This window comes from Calidris pugnax, unplaced genomic scaffold, assembly GCF_001431845.1.
Source record: "Calidris pugnax isolate Ruff unplaced genomic scaffold, ASM143184v1 scaffold32, whole genome shotgun sequence".
Classification (NCBI taxonomy): Eukaryota; Metazoa; Chordata; class Aves; order Charadriiformes; family Scolopacidae; genus Calidris; species Calidris pugnax.
The window spans coordinates 9579672-9598640 of record NW_015090783.1 but is presented as its reverse complement, the minus strand read 5'-3'; the positions used below and the strand labels follow the sequence as shown (position 1 = coordinate 9598640).

Below are 18969 nucleotides of genomic sequence, written 5' to 3'. Positions count from 1 at the left end.
GACTGAAATAAAGACAGTTTAAACAATGGCAGAGAACTGCGGGAGTTGAACATCACTAGAAAAACTCAAGTTCAAGGTACGGACAATCTGAGCAAGTTCCTTCAGCAAACACCAGGAATCCTTCACGTGGCCACTTTTCAGCACAAGATCTGGGCACAGGGCAGTGAAGGGCAGAAAAGATACAAATCACACCCCTTGGAGGTACACTGGCAGGTCACAAATTCTTATTACTACAGCTCTCTTCTTGACACAGGAAGACTGAAATAAAGACAGTTTAAACAATGGCAGAGAACTGCGGGAGTTGAACATCACTAGAAAAACTCAAGTTCAAGGTACGGACAATCAGAGCAAGTTCCTTCAGTTACTAAACTGCTGAATTAACCCATCAAGGAACATTTTCTACTAGAAGCCTGATTTCATTCGAAAAGCAGACCTACGGCAGCATTGAAGATAGTTACTAAACTGCTGAATTAACCCATCAAGAAACATTTTTCTACCAGAAGCCTGATTTCATTCAAAAAGCAGACCTACAGCAGCATTGAAGACTCTGCCTGTTCTGAAGACCTCAAATGAAAACAGCATTAATCACACCGGCGGTGACTTAACGGAAATGACAAGTGACTCAAGGTTTTCAGAGCTTGAGAGATCAGCAGCTTTTCAGATAAGGCCATTCAGAGATGCTTCAAAACTGCCTACCTAGAAATTAACACTCTCAATCAAGAGTTACTAGCAAAAACCCTTGCCTTGGAGGACAAAGTGCTTGTGCCCCATTTCTGAAACTCTGTAAGGTGTTCGGAAGATGGGGTGAATTCTTGAGAATGAATTCAGTATCAGAAATGATGCTAAGAAAAATACTGGAAAGATTCTCTATGAAAAAAATAATCTCTAATGAAAATTACAGAACATACTATAAAACCCAGAAAATAGGTTTGTTTTTTTTTAAAGGCTTATGACTATTCCAGCTACAATTGGGAAACCAGTGCTACACTAGACGTATCTATATGGCAATCTCTGTCTCCCAGTATTGTCATGGGCAGAGGAAAGCAAAAATCACTAGTTTAAAATTCTGCTATTTATTGGAAATGTGCCAGGCAACCCATGGCCTGCCCAGCACAGAAGTGTCCAAGTGAGAAGGAAAAGCTGAAGAACTGCATTTGAAAGCTACAGTGCAAGGCAATTAGGTCCTTAAACCAATGAAGCAGTTCTGCTTGGAGTAATCTGCTGCACTCCTCCTCCTCTTCTCCCACCTCTCACAGAATCACACGGGGTTGGAAGGGACCTCTGCAGATCATCTAGTCCAACCCCCCTGCCAAAGCTGGTCCACCCAGAGCAGGTTGCACAGGAACATGTCCAGACGGGTTTTGAGTGTCTCCAGAGAAGGGACTCCACCACCTCTCTGGGCAGCCTCTTCCAGGGCTCTGCCACCCTCAAAGTGAAGAAGTTCCTCCTCATGTTTAGATGGAACTTATGTTCCAGTTTGTGCCGTTTCCTCTTGTCCTCTCACTGGGCGCCACCAGAAAAAGACTGGCCCCATCCTTCTGACACCCACCCTTGAAGTATTTAAAAGTTTTGATCAGATCCCCCCTCAGTCTTCTCCTCTCCAGACTAAAAAGACCCAAGTCCCTCAGCCTTTCCTCGTGAGAGGGATGTTCCAGCCCCCACATCATCTTTGTAGCCCTCTGCTGTACCCTCTCCAGCAGTTCGCTGTCCTTCTTGAACTGGGGAGCCCAGAACTGGTCCCAGTGCTCCAGATGGGGCCTCACGAGGGCAGAGCAGAGGGGCAGGATGACCTCCCTTGACCTGCTGGTCACACTCTTCTTGATACACCCAATGCCATTGGCCTTCTTGGCCACAAGGGCCCATTGCTGGCTCATGGTCATCCTGTTGTCCACCAGGACTCTCAAGTCTTTTTCCTCAGAGCTGCTCTCCAGCAGGTCAGCCCCCAACCTGTCCTGGTGCAGGGGGTTACTCCTCCCCAGGAGCAGCACCTACACTTGCCCTTGTTGAATTTCATCAGGTTCCTCCCTGCCCCACTCTCCAGCCTGTCCAAACACGGGAGCTCCACCCGTCAAACAAGGGAGCTCAGGAATGCAATCCAGTGAACCCCTCTGGATGGAGCGGGTAGTTATTGCTGTTGTTCTGGCCCATTGCCGCCTTAGCAAAGAGTCTTTACTCCTCACTTACGCTAAATGGAACAATAACCTGGTGCTTTGTGTGGCTGGGGCAAGAGGAGAGCAGGTCTCATCCTGGAGTTGATGAGATGATGGTAGAGAGCATGGAAAGAGCCAGGGCAGGAGGCAGATAGCAGCACGCCACTGCCTGCGAAGGAGGAATGATGAACTAGTGACTCACAGACTGAGCCCTGGGTAATGCTCTAACAAGTCTCATCACTATAGCAAGCTTTTTTTCCCCCAACAGCATAAAGAAAAGCAAAATGTCTTCAATCATAACCAAGCCTCACATTTAAAAAGCATTCATTACTGCTTTCGCTACATGTTTTTGCCAAAAAAAATTCTCTTGCTACCATTTATGGCCTCTAGGAGCACACAACAGCAGAAGAGACCTTGACCTGAATTATAAAGGAAGCAACAAAATACAACTGGAAGTGCCATTAAGAAGAGTTAAATTACCCACATTTCCAAACATTCCATGGATCTAAAAACTATATCCATGAGTAAGATGACTTACACTTGTGCACTCAAATTCTGTATTTGCTAACGAGAAGCCTTTACAGAGCACGGTACCAGAAGAGTTCAGATATTCACTTTTTTTCTTTGTCAGGTTCACTAAATGGCCCTGCATCCTTCACTCCCATCCATCACCCTACAACCATCTCATTTTCAACACTCCAATAAAGCACAAGCACGTGCCTTGTAAAACGCAGCTTCAACCACATCTCACAACGCTATAGGCCCCTTTCAAATGTGTGCAGAAATATATAAACTTAATTTTAGTTCCCAACTACACCACGGTCCTTCCCAAAACAAGGACAAAGTTTTCCACTTCAAGCAGAAAAACAAACTACAGGAAACAGGGTGGAACAGCAGCAGATTCCACTCATAGGAGTGACGTGACATGGCTCACGCATTCATTTTTAGATGAATTTATTTGGGGGGGAATAATTTTACACCACAATTCTTTTTCCAGGAACGGCAAACACAGAGTTCCCCATCTTCATTTCAGTATCTTAAAAAAAAGATCTCTCCAAAATTCTGGAAGACATTATTAAGAAGAAAATTCTCAGATAAATTCAGCTGATAAAAACTCTTCCAAATAACAAACCTTTTGAGCTCAAAGTAGGCACATGCTCAAGTTCCACTGCTGTCCTCACACAAACTTATATCGTTTTGTTTGTTTGATTTTGTGGTTTTTTGTTTGTTTTTAAGAAGTAGGACCTTTTTTTCTTCCCTTCAGCCAGCAAGGCCATACACAAACACTTCTGCAGCTCCTTGACTCACAGGCAGACCACATTCCAGGATGATCTGTCCATTACTCCAAAGAAGCTGGGGCTTTGGCTTTTTTGAGAAATACTCCTAACCTCTGTGTTTTGAGCTTTTCAGCTCAAAATTGATTGTTAAGATTGCTTTTCCAGCTAACATTATGTAACTGAAAGCAACAGACGTGCTTTTTCCTGCTATATTAGCACTTTGTTTATTTTAATGCTTAAAACAGTCGGATACACATATCTGGTATATAAATTCAAGCTACTTACAAGTTTGCTGACAGCGTATACAAAAAGCAACTGTACTACAGCCTTTGTTTGCCTAAATTAATCACTGATCCCAAGCTACTCAGAAAAGATTTCACTTTGGGCTAGAAGCAGCAAGTCCTCTCATGTCCTTTCTGCAAATTTCTAAGCGGCAAAACAATCCAATTTGTACCTAAGAGAAATGGAAAGTACCCAGCGACCTACAGCAGCAAAAAAAAAAAATATTTTTGAGCCTTCGAAAACGCTCTGTAGGTACCAGAACAGAGGTTCCTGAGGACATGTGGCAGAGGGTTAGGGAATCAGGACACAGTCTGAAGGAAAGCTGGATATCATAACCAGAGCATAAGCACAAGATGTGCCTTGTCATAGGTAGCAGCAGAGACTCAGACACCAGTTCCTCAAATACTCCCTTTTTCGCTCTGCTTTTCAAATAAATAACTTCCCAGAACATTCAAGTCAATCACACACACCGTTTTTATTAACGTTTGCACAATGGTTGGACGCAATCACAGCTCGTCACTACCTACAGCTTCTAAAAAGAACTTCAAGTGTTTTTCTTTGCCAATATTCAGCTCAGCAATCCACTTCAAACCTCATCCTGACACAGACATGCTTGGGTTCAGTCTTCTCCAGTGCTCACACGTGCACCTGGTCATTGAGAGTTAATAAGATTACTCATGCTAATAAAAAACCCTGAATCAGAACTTAGCTAAGGTGATCTCTGTGCACCGTGGCCCTGGGATAGGAAATTTAACTAATAACTTGCAGGTCTTATTGTAGATACATACCTTCATTGAAGCAAATTTTTCCTGATTAGGAGCACTAGTTTCAAAGGAAACATGGTTTGATTTGCAACTCCTCTATAACTACTGTTTATGAATCAAGAATAAGACAATAAATGAGAAAAGTATGAAGTCAAGAAACATGCCAGCCTTCCAAAGGGAGCTGTACCAGTCCCCTTCCCTGGAATTCCCCCTGGCACAGACACACCAGCTACTGCAGGAAGCTTTGGGATATAAGACATGGCAGAACGCAAATGCATCAAAAAACTTCTGTAGGTTGTTCATCTTCTTGCTCTCCAAAAAGACCTGCTGGCTGATGGGTGAAGTTTCTGTAATTGCAGAACGATGAACTGAACTGAGGAACTAGTGGCACCTCCAGCACTGATCCATCTTGACCTGCAGCCAGATAGTAACCATCATCCTAAAAAAAAAAAAAAATTCACTTATGTTCTTGTATATGAACACAGTAAAGAAAAGCATGATATACAAAGTAAAAACTAAACTGATCCTCTATTTTCCCAAAAAGTAACATTACTCAGAATTGTGTTGTGGGGGGAAACACAGCACACAGGAACCCAGTGACCACACGACAAACACACCAGCAGCACATTCCATAGGCAGCTGCAGCCATTGATTACCCAAATTCTGACACCCCAGTGAGTTTAACCATCCTTTCTGGGCACAAGCAGTGTCACAGGTCAGCAGAAACCAGAGGTAATAGCTTCTCTGAAGGCAACACCCTCTTCCAAAGTGCCATCTTCTCTCCCTGCAACTGATCCAAAGCTCACAACTGAACAAACATTTCCATAAAGACCAGCACAATTGGTCCTACTGTAATTTGCCTCATTAAGCTCTCTACAGGCAATTTTAAAACCTGTGAAATAATACGCTTGGTTTTAGCTTTTGCTTTTTACATTTCCATCCACAGGCTGAAACAGGCAAACACCTAACAGACTTCCAATACGGTCATTTAGGTCAATTGAGACCTTAATCTCACACCTAGTTTTGAGCACTGGGCAGCCCTTTGAAGTAATAAATCCAGTTTAAGAAGGGTATCTAATTTTTCTCTACAGTAACCACTTCTTCACACCCCAAAACTTCTATGAAAGCAGGTAAAGGTCTGACAATCAAGGTGGTCTTTCCCAGGAACACATTCCTGTAGACCATTTTGAAGCCTTTTCCCCACCTCGATGCATAACAAGGTTTATTTTGCATGATTAAAAACCTCGAGTCATTAAATAAACCTTGTGTAGTTAAAAAAAAAAAAGGTTTCTTGCTCTGAACAACAACATTTCATAGCATTTCATCATGGTACCCTTGAAATAATTCAGGAGTATGCATCTGGAAGGGAGGAAAAACACATGAATCATTTTAAATCCTAATGTGCACAAGGCCAAATAGCATCATACGGAGAAATATAAATTTCATCAGATCTTCTCATCAAAACATCTCTAAAACATCACATATGGGGCATGAAATTGAGAAAATTGCCTCCCTTTTTTCAGATTTTTTTCCTGTAGCATTTTTATCAGGCTCCTCATCACATTGCTTAAAAGACAGTGAACTCTAGACAATTATACATTCATGAGTATTATGCTGTGTGCTGCTCAGAGGCAAAAATAAGTCATCAAATTTGTTTATGACAGTCTGAAAACCAGCACACTCAGAGTTTCCTACCTATTAATGTAATGGCCTCCCTTTGGAGGCTGTATCCATTTTGTGGTTAAAGCTATTATTAGATTATTTTGAAAGAGTTTATATTTTGACCAGCACACAATCAAACAACAACAACAACAAAAAAAGACAGCAGCCAGATAAATCCATTCCCACAGCTCTCCAGAGCATCCCAGATGCTGCTGTAGAGAGAGTTGACCTTCTCCAACTCACCTGCATTAAATTCAGAACTGCAGGACCAACACCGCTGCCACCAAAGCAATCCCTGTGGCCACCAGACCATTTAAATTGTAAACGTGTAACCAGGCTGCAAATATATCTGCATCTTCATTTCAAGCTCAATTTTTCAGAAATGTAGGAAGTGACTAATATACATTATAATAACTCTGAACACTAAAAAAAAAAAACAACAACCTATGAGTTTTAAAATTACTTTTCGTATCATTACCTTAGCATGACTGATTTACCCCTTAGAGTAAGCCAGCAACTGCAAAAATTTGACTGAGTTTAACATATAATTACGCTACTGAACAGTTACTCTGTGCTACCCAAGGAAAAGGTGTGTTTCAGCAGAGGGACACAGAAAGCCTGTGCTACCATTTGGGGCAAAAAGTGATTTCATTATGTAAGTGCAAGATAACAAATGAGATCCTTTAATGTAACAGTGTGCTAGTGCAGCTACGTAGCTTCTGTCATAACACTAGCTGACTTTGAAAAAGTAGGTTTCTATTAAAAAAACTGTTTGTTCTGCTTTTGCAAGAAAATGTAACTCGGATACTGATTTTCTGGAAGCTATACCAGACTAAAACTGGCCAAAAAGAGAGTCATGCAGCAGGTGCATTAACAACAAGTAAGAAAACAGATGCAGACAGCACTCATGGAGGGGAAAAAAAAGAGAGATTCTCTGGTCACAGAGGGTCAGAGTATCTCTCAAAATAAAACAAATTGTGATTTTTTTTAAAGTTTTTTTTTCCTTCTGTTTGAAGATAGAGGGGAATGTACACATGAAGTATGTTGTGATTCTAAGGAAATCCACGCATCTTCACTATGAGCTCACAAAACTCTTAATTGTAGTATACATTGCTGATCCTCTCCAGCGATGAGGTTGAGAAAAAGGCTTCTGAATCCTGAGGCCTTTCTGATGCGGGTTTAAGCAGCAGCAGATAGGGCCCCATCAATCTATTTCCCCCCAGATGTATAGTTATACTTCCCCTCACACACACTCCCCCCCGCCTCTGCCCATGAATCTCTCCCTGCCACACACTTCTCCTTTTATAGATCTCCTTCCTTCCTGCTGCCACTGTGGCACCCAGCGATAACACTTTAGGAAATGGCTTTTTTGACTGCTACAGTCTATGTTTTAGCTCAGTCCGCCCTCCGTGACTCTGTTTGACACCTCCAGCTCTCCTCCTGACCTATTTACAGGCTTCACTGCAACCATTAACATATACAACAGGAATTTTTTTTCCACACTCCTATCATTAAAAATGGCTACATCTGTTTCATTCAGGTGTTCAAAGCCTGCTTCAGGAGTAGAATTAAACATGGAGAAAAAAGCGTATTTCAAAAAATCCACAAAAAATTCAAGTTCATTTGGGAATACTATTATTAGAAGACGACAAACTTAATCTAGCATTTACTAACCAAGACAGAATCAGTCATTAATATTACACAACTTACCCACTGGCTTTCTAAGTTTATTCTTTTCTAGCATATGCATTTTTTGTTGCTAGTAATAAAAGACACACACAGAGAAAAGTGAAATACGGATGCCTAAAGTCCAAAACATTATTATTAGAATCTAATAATTATGTAGAAGAAAAGAGTGTTTATGAAAAGAGCACTGGATGGCTGAAAATCTGGAAAGAAAAGAGGATAGTGTGATTCTTTTATCCAGCACCAAGAAGAACTGAAGGTTTGCTGTATCAGCCATCACACATGCCTATGACATGGTCCTTTTGCAGATACCTCTTCTTCAGGATCATTTTAACATCCTTATGACAATTACAGCAATTATTTACATGCATCATAGAATTGTGACACTATGAAATATATTTTTATTTGCCATAATGCAATAAATCATCCATGAATACCAAGAGAGCATCCCACTTTGCAGAACAGACTAATAAAATGGTCCAGCAGCCTCTTTTACAGCTGTTGGCATTTAATTTCCTGGGCAGCCTCAGTGAAGGCAGCAGTTCCTTGGTGGGTGAGGCAGGGGCAATGCTCTGCAGGACAGGACACCACAGGGAGGACCACAGAGCAACAGGGTTTTTGTTGTTACCTGGAACCCTCATAGGGTGTCCATGTATTGCTGTCCCTCAGAGGTTCTGAGGCCAGCACTGTTTTGCTTTACAAAATACAGAAACCAATAAAACAAGAAACAAAACCTGTTCAAGGTCATCTAAGGAATACAGCAACTACAAATAAAATAAAATCTGAGTCTTTCAGATTAGGAAGAGCTGGGGCAGCAATCTCCCTGAATAATCTTCTGCTGCATATTTTTTTTATTTTTTGGCTGATTTCCCTATCACACACATTGCCATAGGACGCTGGTTTTCTGGGCAACTGAAGAGTCATAAAATAAATCTCCCAAGATCCCTTAAAGATCTGAATAAAAGCAAATAAGTCTATCAGATTTATACACGCAATCTTTCCAGGGTGTTCATTCCTGCAGTGCCTCAACGCTACCAGCAGAGAGATTTCCTCATCACCAAGGACCCTGGATGTCAGACAAACGCTGCTAAAGGAACTCCTCCACCCAAAAACACCTTCTCAGCCGCTCTGTCATGGGGTTGGCACAGGCCAAGGCTGCACTGAGCTCCTGCAAAAGGACTGACCGCAGAATAAAAAAGCCTCCCTGCTCGCCCAAGTCCTCTCCTGCCTCCCAGGGTTATAAACTAGTCACTGAGTGATACAAGTAATGATGCTCGGTCACACAAACTGAAAAATAAAGTATTTTAACAGACATTTACTCCTCTTCCTGCCCCACACTTGTGTCCTCCTGTACTGGTGGGCACGGGACCAGCACCACCAGCACAAACCACTGGGTACCTCTCTTCATTACTGCTCGTCCGGCTTTTCTTCAACTACGTTTGTTTCGAGAGGGTTCCAGGTCTCCAGGGATTTTTTTCATAGCTTTTGCTATTTTAGGAATAAATATTACAGGCACAAGTTTCCTCCATCTTCTCACAAGTTCACTTAAGGAAAAGCCCAAATACAGCTGTTATCACACAGCTCCGTTTTGGTGATTATGTTTTATAAAGAGCCGAGCCACACACTTGGAGGAATATTTATATTATTAGGGTCACAAATTCATATTTGCATCTCTCCTGGAACCTCCATCAACTCTTTTTGGAATGTACACAGAAAAACAAACTATGCACAACTTTTTTGGTTAAAATTAAAAAAATAAACCATTGTATTGCAGTCATACACTGTTATAGGTGCAGAAGGCTACCTTTATTTTCTTCAACTCTTTTTCAGGACTCAAAGACACTACAGAAGGAGTTTCTGCTGCCATTTCATTATGCAATGAGTGTGCTAACATGCACATTAATCCAGATCTGAGGTATCACTAATGTGTGTTTCTCACCACAGCCCCCATTCCCCAAAGTGCTTCCAACCTCCTGCAGAGCTCGGCCAGCATCACGACAGCAGGTTATCCCAGTCTTTCTTTGGCAGGAAGATTTTGGTACAGCCCCAGGAGCTTTCCTCTATTCACACTCCATAAACTGAAATTTGGGATTCTAGAGTACATCTCTGCAGCAACTTGAGCAGTTTTGACTAATTCAGATAAAACTTAATTGTAACCTAACTGCATTACACATGTGTGCTTCTCTGTGCTGCTTTGGATAACTCCATCTTCATTTAGCCAAGGCACGAAAACCACCCAGGGCTTTAGGAGACAAGATTTCTATCTGCATTTCATCAACTGCTTTCAGCAGCAGCCTCACTCCCCACCACACCAGCACTGCTGATTCTACAGCCCCTCACTCCCTTCATCAAGAAGCTCATCCAGAAAAAAAAAAACCTCAGCAAAAATGGTTTATTTTCTGGCCAGATTTATTCCCCTCACTCCACATCTCTCCATGCAAACAGGAATAAGCAGCCAGAGGCAGGAACTGCTTATGCTTGTGCCACCAGAACCCTCAGAAGAGGCTGCTGTAACACCTCCGCTGGAGTTTCGGTCACAAGGTTTTCAAGAAAAGTGGTAATTTTAGACCACCCATTTTTCAAAACCATCATGAATTCAATACCTCACCCTGAAGCCTACACACACTTATTTTCTCTCCACAAGGAGGTTCCTGGGTGGTTACTGAAGACTCTGGCAGCTCACCAGCAGAGTGCTGCCGTCACCCTTCAGGAGACAACTATAATTTCCTATAATTAATATACTGTTACCACCTTTTGCTAATTCATTGTACTTGACAAGCTAGGACAATAATTGTGTTGCTAATATGCTCGTGTATAAGACAGGAGGAGCCAGTAATTGTCTCAAAGACAACAGTGAAGTCGGAAATCCTGTATCCTCCAACTTGCAGAGCAGGCTGTTGAGAGAGAAAGAAAACCCACCGTGAATAATTGCACCAATTTTCAGCCAGGGGTATAATCAAGAATGACCAATGGCTCCTACCAGGCAGGAGAGCAGAATGGATTAAGGGAGATGACACACATCATATATTGTCAAGCATATCAACTACGAGTTCCAGAGTAAAACTGAAGAAAAACTAACTAAATAAAAAGACTGCTGAACTGAAATGACTATTTTGCTTTAGCAGGCAAGAAATTCTGAGTTAAGACTGAAATTGCATCTCACCGTACCACGCCATCGTTCCATTATATGAGAACGCAGCACTCAAAGACTCTTCCAATAACTGGATAATGGAGAGGTCCAGTCTGCGATTTCAGTCTGAAGTCTTATTTTCTTGGGATTTATCAGGTCACAACAGACCCTTAATGTTGTTTTAATGCAGACTTTTAGCACCTTCTTTAAATTAGAACCGGAGGGCAAAAAAGTCTGCTTTACCGGCACTGGAATCAGATGTTTAAGATGAACTCTGCTTGTGAAGAGCCAGCACTTATAGGTCACCTCAGATCCTTCTTCAGAGGAAGACAATTTTGGTTCCAAGGGAAGGGAGATGAGCAGAAGCAGTTGGTGAAGAAGAGAAACAGCCACCTTGGTTAGGAGATGCAAACTCACAAGAACTCATCCCCTTGGCATACTTTTTTTTTTTTCAATTAGCATTGCAGTCACAAAGAATCAATATACAGTTTTAAGTGACATTAATTCTCATTTTAAATAATCTATGCTTAAGTTTCCTTTTTCCACTTGAAATTCAAAATGCAAGTTTCAGTATTGCATCTTCTCATCTGCATGCATATCCTCAGATGAGTTTTAAAGTACTAAGATTTAATATTTCAGAATGTTAAACCCAGAGAGAAAAAAAATTATCAGTAAACAAAACCTACTTAGTGTCCTAAAGAAAACAAGAGAGAAATAAGGGTAAAAAAGGGGATGGGACAACTATATTCCTCACAGGCAAAGAAAGTAGACTCAGTCTCCCAGGACCTGGTGAGTCCTTTTAGGAAAAAGGGGAAAGTAGATCTCCATGGCAACAGAGTATTTTATGAGATACTTCAGTAGTGCAATATGCTGTGCTAGGAACATAAGAGATAAGGCGAGAAGCAGTTCTCTTCCAACCAAATAGAAAAGCTTTTAGCAAAAACATGGAGCACATTTCTGTTTGCTGTGATTGCCAGTAATGAAAACCTGATGTTGCAGAAGACACCGTGGATATCAGTAACAGAAATTATCGTCAGAGCTTAAATTAAATTCTGTCACCGGGCTACCTGATGAAAACATCCAAAGACTCCAGCAGTCAATGAAAGAAAGCTATCATGGGAGAAGATTCAAACTTATTAACTGCTGGCCCAGCTGTGCAAAGTACCTAAATCACACCAGATTAGTGCAGATCTGCACAAAAATGAAAGGTGACAGAACTGGGGAGGGTGACTGAAGGGACAAAGGGGCACTCGGTAAAGGTGTCCTCTGCAGGTGGCAGTGGTGGACATTGACACTGGCTTTTGAGGGCAGGAGGGAAGAGACAAGATAAATTCAGATCAGAGACACCATTAAAACAAGATACCGTAACAAAAAAGAAAATGAAAGAAAACCATACCCTAAAGAATAATTTAGAAATATCTGTATTTCTGTGGGAGCCGCAGCCAAGGAACCGGCAGCTGATGTTGGAATGTGTGTTCAATGGTTATGGAGCAGCAACATCCAGGCTCATTGGTAAACACTGCACAGGGAGACAAGACCATTTAGAGGCCACTGTAAGATATGACTGCGTTTCATTTTTGCTCTAATGATAATTTACTATTCTGAATCACCACCAAGATAGCTATTTAGTTGTTTGCTCTTTTCGAGAAGGCACCTAGAGCAATGCCACAGATTCGTATACATTACACTCAACAACACCAAATAGGTTTTGGCCCCTTATCTTGTAGATAACGTTCATTCATAGCAGAGGTGATGAAATCATTATGTTAAAAGAAAAAAAAAAAAACCCACAGCCAGGTCTACCTCAAGTGGCTCAGACCTGAGAGAAGTCAGAAGCAGAAGAGAGGCTGATGAAATGCATTTGTTCCAAAAGTAGGGTAGCATACAGTAGTAGTCATATTTTCAGCTACTCGCACACACTGCTGAATTTTAAATTAATTGTAATCACACAGGAAAAAGACCTGAGGGTTGCTGGAGACAGCTCTCTGAAAACATCTGCTCAGCGCGCAGAGGCAGACAAAAAGGCAAATGGAGTGTTGGGATGCATAAATACAATGACAGAAAGCCATGGCAAAGGTACTAACGTCACAACAGAAATTAAGGATGAAAGGTATCATATTATCCAAATACAATGTTTCACATCAGATACATACAAAAGGCAACAAAAGTTAAAAAAAAAAAAATAATAAAAGCATTAGATGTAGGGGAAGGCATCAACATGAAGGTAAACTGAAAATAAAGCCAGTTTACACTGGGGATAAATAGAGGGGGCAATGATGCATTCAACAAAATGGGTAAAAAGAGCACACAACAAGGCTGTCCTTTCTTCTATCTCTGAGAAGGGGTAGAGCAAGGAATGTACCCAAAAAAGTAACAGGTTTCAGCTTAAAAATACAACAGCTAGTTCAGATAGATAGATATAAAAATATTACGCGTCTCTATATAGAGACAAAACCTTCTGAATTAACAAATTCACTAATTTGTAATACTGAATGAAGGCTTGGAACTAAAAGCTCAGATAATTGCAGTGGAAAACAGAGAACATTTCCACCTCTGTCAGAAGAGAAGCAGGGACTGCCCAAGACCAACGTCAAAGCAAGAACCCAGAAGCAACCTTTATAGGCTGGTTATTTATTTTCCCCCACTCAATGGTTCTATTTGGTATGTCACTTCAGTGTATTCCAACAATGTTGAGAATGAATAAAAGCTGACAATCAGAAATTGATCAAGAGTTTTTTTCCTCCTTATTTCTGTGGCAAATTCCTGGGGCAACAGCTTTTACATACTCAAGGGAAAAAAAGAAAAAAATAAATCACTTTTTCCTCCTGTAGTTTTGTTTTTGTCTAACAGATGAATTCCAGTTACACTGTCTAAAGCTCCTTGGAGCTGTCAAACTTATTCCAAGGATGTTCTGGGAATAAGAGTCATTATTTGAAGCCTGGTTACTATGGATAATACACTAATCAAAATATGGAGCAAAAGTGTAACACACAAGCCAGCATTCCATGGATCCCGTCACCTACAAGGCTCTGCAGCTCGGTGCTGGTCCCCACTGGCAAACGGTTACAGATGACCATTGCCAAAGCTAAAGCAACTGAAATCTTGCCGTTTAGCATCCCAGTGCTCCATGATTTTCCAACCTGATCTCAGCAGGTTTCTTCCAGCCGCTGGTTGGTTTGGAGGGGAGCAGGAGGAGCTCCACCCCACGTCCCATCACCCACTTCCCTTGGCTACAGTTCCCTGCATATACAGACCACATGGATCCAGCTCTACCCTTCTTCTGGATGAAAACACAGCCCCCTGAGAAGCTACAACCCAGGATTTCACAAGACAGATGTTTAGGCACCACTTGACCAGTTAAAGCTTTGTTTATTTGGACAGATATTGAGATAAAATAGCTACAAGTTAACATTGCTGTGTGAGCAAGCCCCCAGTTATACAATTATTTATATCCTTTGCTGTAGCAAGGCTATCTTTGCAGAAAAAAAATAATAAAAAAAGAAAATATCAAGACCACCAGATGTGGCTGGGTATCCTGAATTCTAACTACACTACGGAGCTTGGGTTTTGACAGAAACTCCCCATTTTCTATTTAAAATCCTCCACGACATTCTTCTGCAAACCTTGCCCTGGCAGCAACAGTAAACAAAGCAGTCGTTGAAGACTGTAGTAGAATTTCAGTATCATAAAATAATCTGAAGTCTCATGCAATTAAGCCATTAAACTTTTCTAACAGATACCAAAATGGTCTTTTTGCTGAATAAAACATCTAAAGTTCATTCACTGATACGATCTTGATGCCCTACTTGTTACCTTCTTAACCAGGCGAAATAAAAAAAAGCCTGAATGGGGATTAAATAATACATGAGGTTTTTATCTAAAGACAACCAAGCTAAACTGCTCCAGTAAAGCTTTCATCACTAGTAACGTCTTTGCCAAGAATATTTTCCCCTGCAGGCAATGTTGTTGGACTTAAATCAGAAAAAGTCAGTCATTTATGTCAGCCTTTTCCAGTTCTGCTTTCTATTAAGACAGACCAGAGACCTGTTCCCATCGCAAGGGCAGGGTAAAAACAGCTGTTTTCCCACATTTCATTCCTGCCTTTGCTCAGGATGCCAGACCTTCACCTGTTTGGGTGTGGATACTCAGTCTCATTTCTTCTAAGAAACATATCTATGTGAGATACAGGGATCTAAGACAACCACAAAAATACCCCCTTCATAATATTAAGACAAATTCTTCAGAAATAATCCAATCTTTTTTGCCCAGGTAAATTTATACAAACTTCTAGGCGACCATTCCTATCTTGTGTTTACAGTTTCTTTTCCACTTACATATTTTACCATTAATAATTTAGACTTTGGGGAAGTAGGTGTTGAGGAGGAACAGCAGGGAAATGAGGTTTGAGGGTTTTTTGATACATATGTTAAGCAAGTTTTCAATACATGAAAACAATCCTCTACTGATAAAAAAATATCACACAACCTTACTGCAGAAGGACTGAAGAGGATAAAGGCTTTCTGCTGTGTGATAACATCCTGCATTGCACTGGAGGCATTTGTGCAGGAAAATCTGAGCATTCATGAGAAAAATACTCATTTTAGGATCCATAGCAGGTTTATGCACAAGAAAAAGATGCTCATATTCCCAGAGAAAGGGTCCTCATGCTTGACCCGTGAAAGAATATAACTATTATTTTGTTTCGCAGGTGGGAGAAGTGTAAATGTTTTGAATGACTTTGAACATTTTCAGAACCATTTTATCAGGCTTAGTCATACTCACACCACAGAAACTTCTCTTTTGTGAGGGGCACAGTTTTTTAACAAGGCCATTCTATTTTTTTTTTTTAATACTAGAATTGCCTTTAAGTATTTAAAAGAAAGTCCAGGTGAAGGATTCTACCCACACACCTGTCAATTCAACACCAAATAACAGTAATTCTCTAAAAACCCACAAACAGGCTATTTTTGAGAGAAAGAACAGGCACAAACTTACTCAACTCCAGTGCTGGTACGTCCTTTGCCTTCCCATTCCCTGAAGCAAAACTCCTGCCTGGCTCCCTACGCTCCCTTAGAAAAGCTCCTCTTTTCATGACATGTTCTGTTCAAGAGTCTTAAACATTAATTAAGCCTAACAGTCTTCAGAGATGTTAGCACAGCTATAAAAAGGTTTCTGAATCGAGTGGCTACTGAAGGAACTGGCATCTGATCAAATTTTCAAGAGTTACGCTCCCTGCTTTATGAATAAATCAAGGAATTATCAGGTTTTGAAAGTTCCCAGCACTATTTTAGCTCTTGGTGCCTCATGTACATATTAACAGCCTTATTTTATGGATTCAGCATCTAAGGCATGATGAACCAAAGGGGATACTGGTAGCAAAACTACAAAAGAATCCAATCCTGATGTTTTTCATCGAGGACAGCTTCTCAATCATGGTTTAACTTGGAAAACCCATTATTTTGTTTTAGTTAATTTTAAGCATAGCTTTCTGAGATGCTCTATGAATGAACAAAGTTCACCTGCAGATTGGGACATATTACCACTAATTAAAAGAATGCAAAGTGTATCATTAACTAATAAATTCATGATAGTTCAGTATTTTACTGTATGGTCATGTCAGCCCAACATCCTAAAGGAGCCCAGGGGACATCAGAACATCAACTGTGCCTGGGTCACTACTGTACAAGAGCATCCACTCCTCCCAGTAAAGAGGATACTCCACAGGCAGGAAGACTGGGGAAAAACTCCTTTCTGGGTCTTCCTAACTCATCTCTATGCAGTATAAATATATAACTAAATCTAATATGACAAGAACAAAGGTCTTACAAGGATTACCACAGCTACAATGAATTTTACACGTATATCTTCCAATTTTAAAGCAGTTGCCTCCAAGGACTGAAACCCTTAAGGGGAAGCTGCACTAAACTCTCCTGATCAACTCTTTTGTATCAAATAACCATACAGTTTTGTGATTTTCTTTTCATAATATTGATAATACTAGGGGGGGAAAAAAAATATTAACATTTTCAGGAGCGTAACTACAGGAGAAAAACATCAACTATGTGTATACAAACAACATACATCACAGCTGAATATTTCCAACCCTGACAAGTTGCAGTATCCTGTAACCTAGGGGGAAAAAAATTCCCCCTGAAATAACTAACCGCAGAAGTTCTCTTGCAAATATGAACACAGAAGCTTCAAACCATCTGAAGTTACGCTGCATGCACACACTATAAAAAAAACACAACTACATTTTTCCTTGGCCGGGAAGAAACTTTCACAGAGAACATGAGAGAGCAGGAAGAGTTTACAGAGCAAATCTATACTGTGCTTAAACTCTCGATTAAACATACATGAAGCCAAACAGAGGAAGTGCCTTCTCCTGAGCTGGCCCTGCTAAGGAAGTGCAATGCAGCAGCGAGGTTCAGCTCCAGGCTTCCCCTTTTCCTCAGCTCCCCTCCCTGCTCCACTTACCACAGCCATCATGGGCCAGGAGCCGCCGCCGAGCGTGTTTAGCTCTGCAAAATTGGCTTCTTGTCACAAGTGCAACATTGCAGTTTTCCACTGAGAACCGGTGCTTGCTCACTCTACCGTAACTACAGGAAAAGCCCATTTCTGCAATCCAGAGGAGGCACCAGTTGTAGGATCTGTAGCAGGAATAGCACTTCAAGGAGTTGCCTTTTTCCCCATGAAAACCTCAAGTAGCAATATAATTCCATCTTTCCTTCCATATTTCACAGTGTGCCCAGGAAGTTAAGGTGCACAGCACTCATTTAGTGTTTTTAAACAAAAGAGCTGCCCTTCAAACACCACTGCACCTAATACCTATGTCTGAGAAGGCCCTGCCAGTTCTTCTGTTCTTCTATCTATTAACTACCAACACAAGGATGGCCAGCCTGGCAAACCCCACATTAAAATATCTTCATAAGACACAGCAGGAAGACAAATACCACATGTTCTGGACAACCAAGGAGCAAATTCATGGAATATTCCCCAGGCATGAGAGGCCACATGTCTCCAGGTCTTACAGCTTTTTACTACACGAAGGAGCTGGGTAAGGTCTCACCACAGAGCCCTGCACCCAATGAGCCCTTCACCCGCTTGCCAAAGCTGGATGTTTTACCCTCAACAAGCCAACTGTCACTTAACCATGGAACAGGGCAAGCCATATGGCTCCCTTGGATTTGAAAGCAGGTCTGGACGTGACAGCACTCCACTGACACTCGGGCTCTCCTTGAGCACCTCGGGTGTCTCCAGGCAAAGACTTCCCCAGCATGGGAATCTAGAGCTCCAAACTGGACAGAATAGGCTTCTGAAGGAGGAGGCTGGTTTTCTTTGGGCAATGCCAGAACACGAATGGATTCTTAGACTCTGCAAGCCAGAGCTCTGTATCTTGCACATTCAGCTTGCAGGAGAGCCCCTCCCTTAGATATCCTTTCAAACCGTCTCTGTCCTTTCCTCCTCCACCCTCCTCTTTCTCTCTGCATCTTCAGATTGTGTCCCAGGGCAGTCATCCCCATCATCTCCAGCCCAAACAGCTTCTTCTCTCTTCAATTCCCAGTTTGCAGAGAAATGCCAGTTGCAGGTGGACATCCCAGCTGGGCGCAACTCCATGACATCTTTAGCCCCATCACACCCTAACACAACCACACTGAATGTAAAGCTACACCATAACCTGTTCTTCAGCCCCTCAGTTGTGAGTCTGCTGGCCATTCCACAGCACTTCTGGACTTACTTCTTCTGCATCTCAGATTTGCAGCTACTGAAAACCTCCCCAGCAGCACAGCCCCATTGCCAGGGACACGATCTACAGCTGATAAGGGACTTGTGCATGAATTGCTTGTGAGTGGCATATGGCTCAAGAGTCACTTTAACCGTCGGGGCTAAAGACTTTAAAAAAAAAAAAAAAAGAAAAAACAAACAAACAAAAACCCCCAGAAGGTCAATTAAGTACTAAAACTAGAGCCATTCCCTGGTGACAGCAGGGTGAAAATTAAATTTCAAAGTGGAAACAT

The 18969-nt window shown here is 41.5% G+C and overlaps 1 protein-coding gene across 5 annotated transcripts in view; it reads right to left on the bottom strand.

The window, feature by feature from the left end:
* The window catches only part of TAOK3 (TAO kinase 3), a 108439-nt gene that overhangs the window by 58409 nt on the left and 31061 nt on the right, over positions 1 to 18969 (bottom strand). The window contains exon 1 of one of the 5 annotated variants that reach the window (XM_014963955.1): positions 12348 to 12366. The exons of the other annotated variants lie outside the window; for them this stretch is intronic. The gene's annotated coding sequence lies outside the window, so the exon portion shown is untranslated. Of the gene's footprint in view, positions 1 to 12347; positions 12367 to 18969 lie in introns of those variants that run through there. 5 annotated transcript variants of the gene reach the window in all.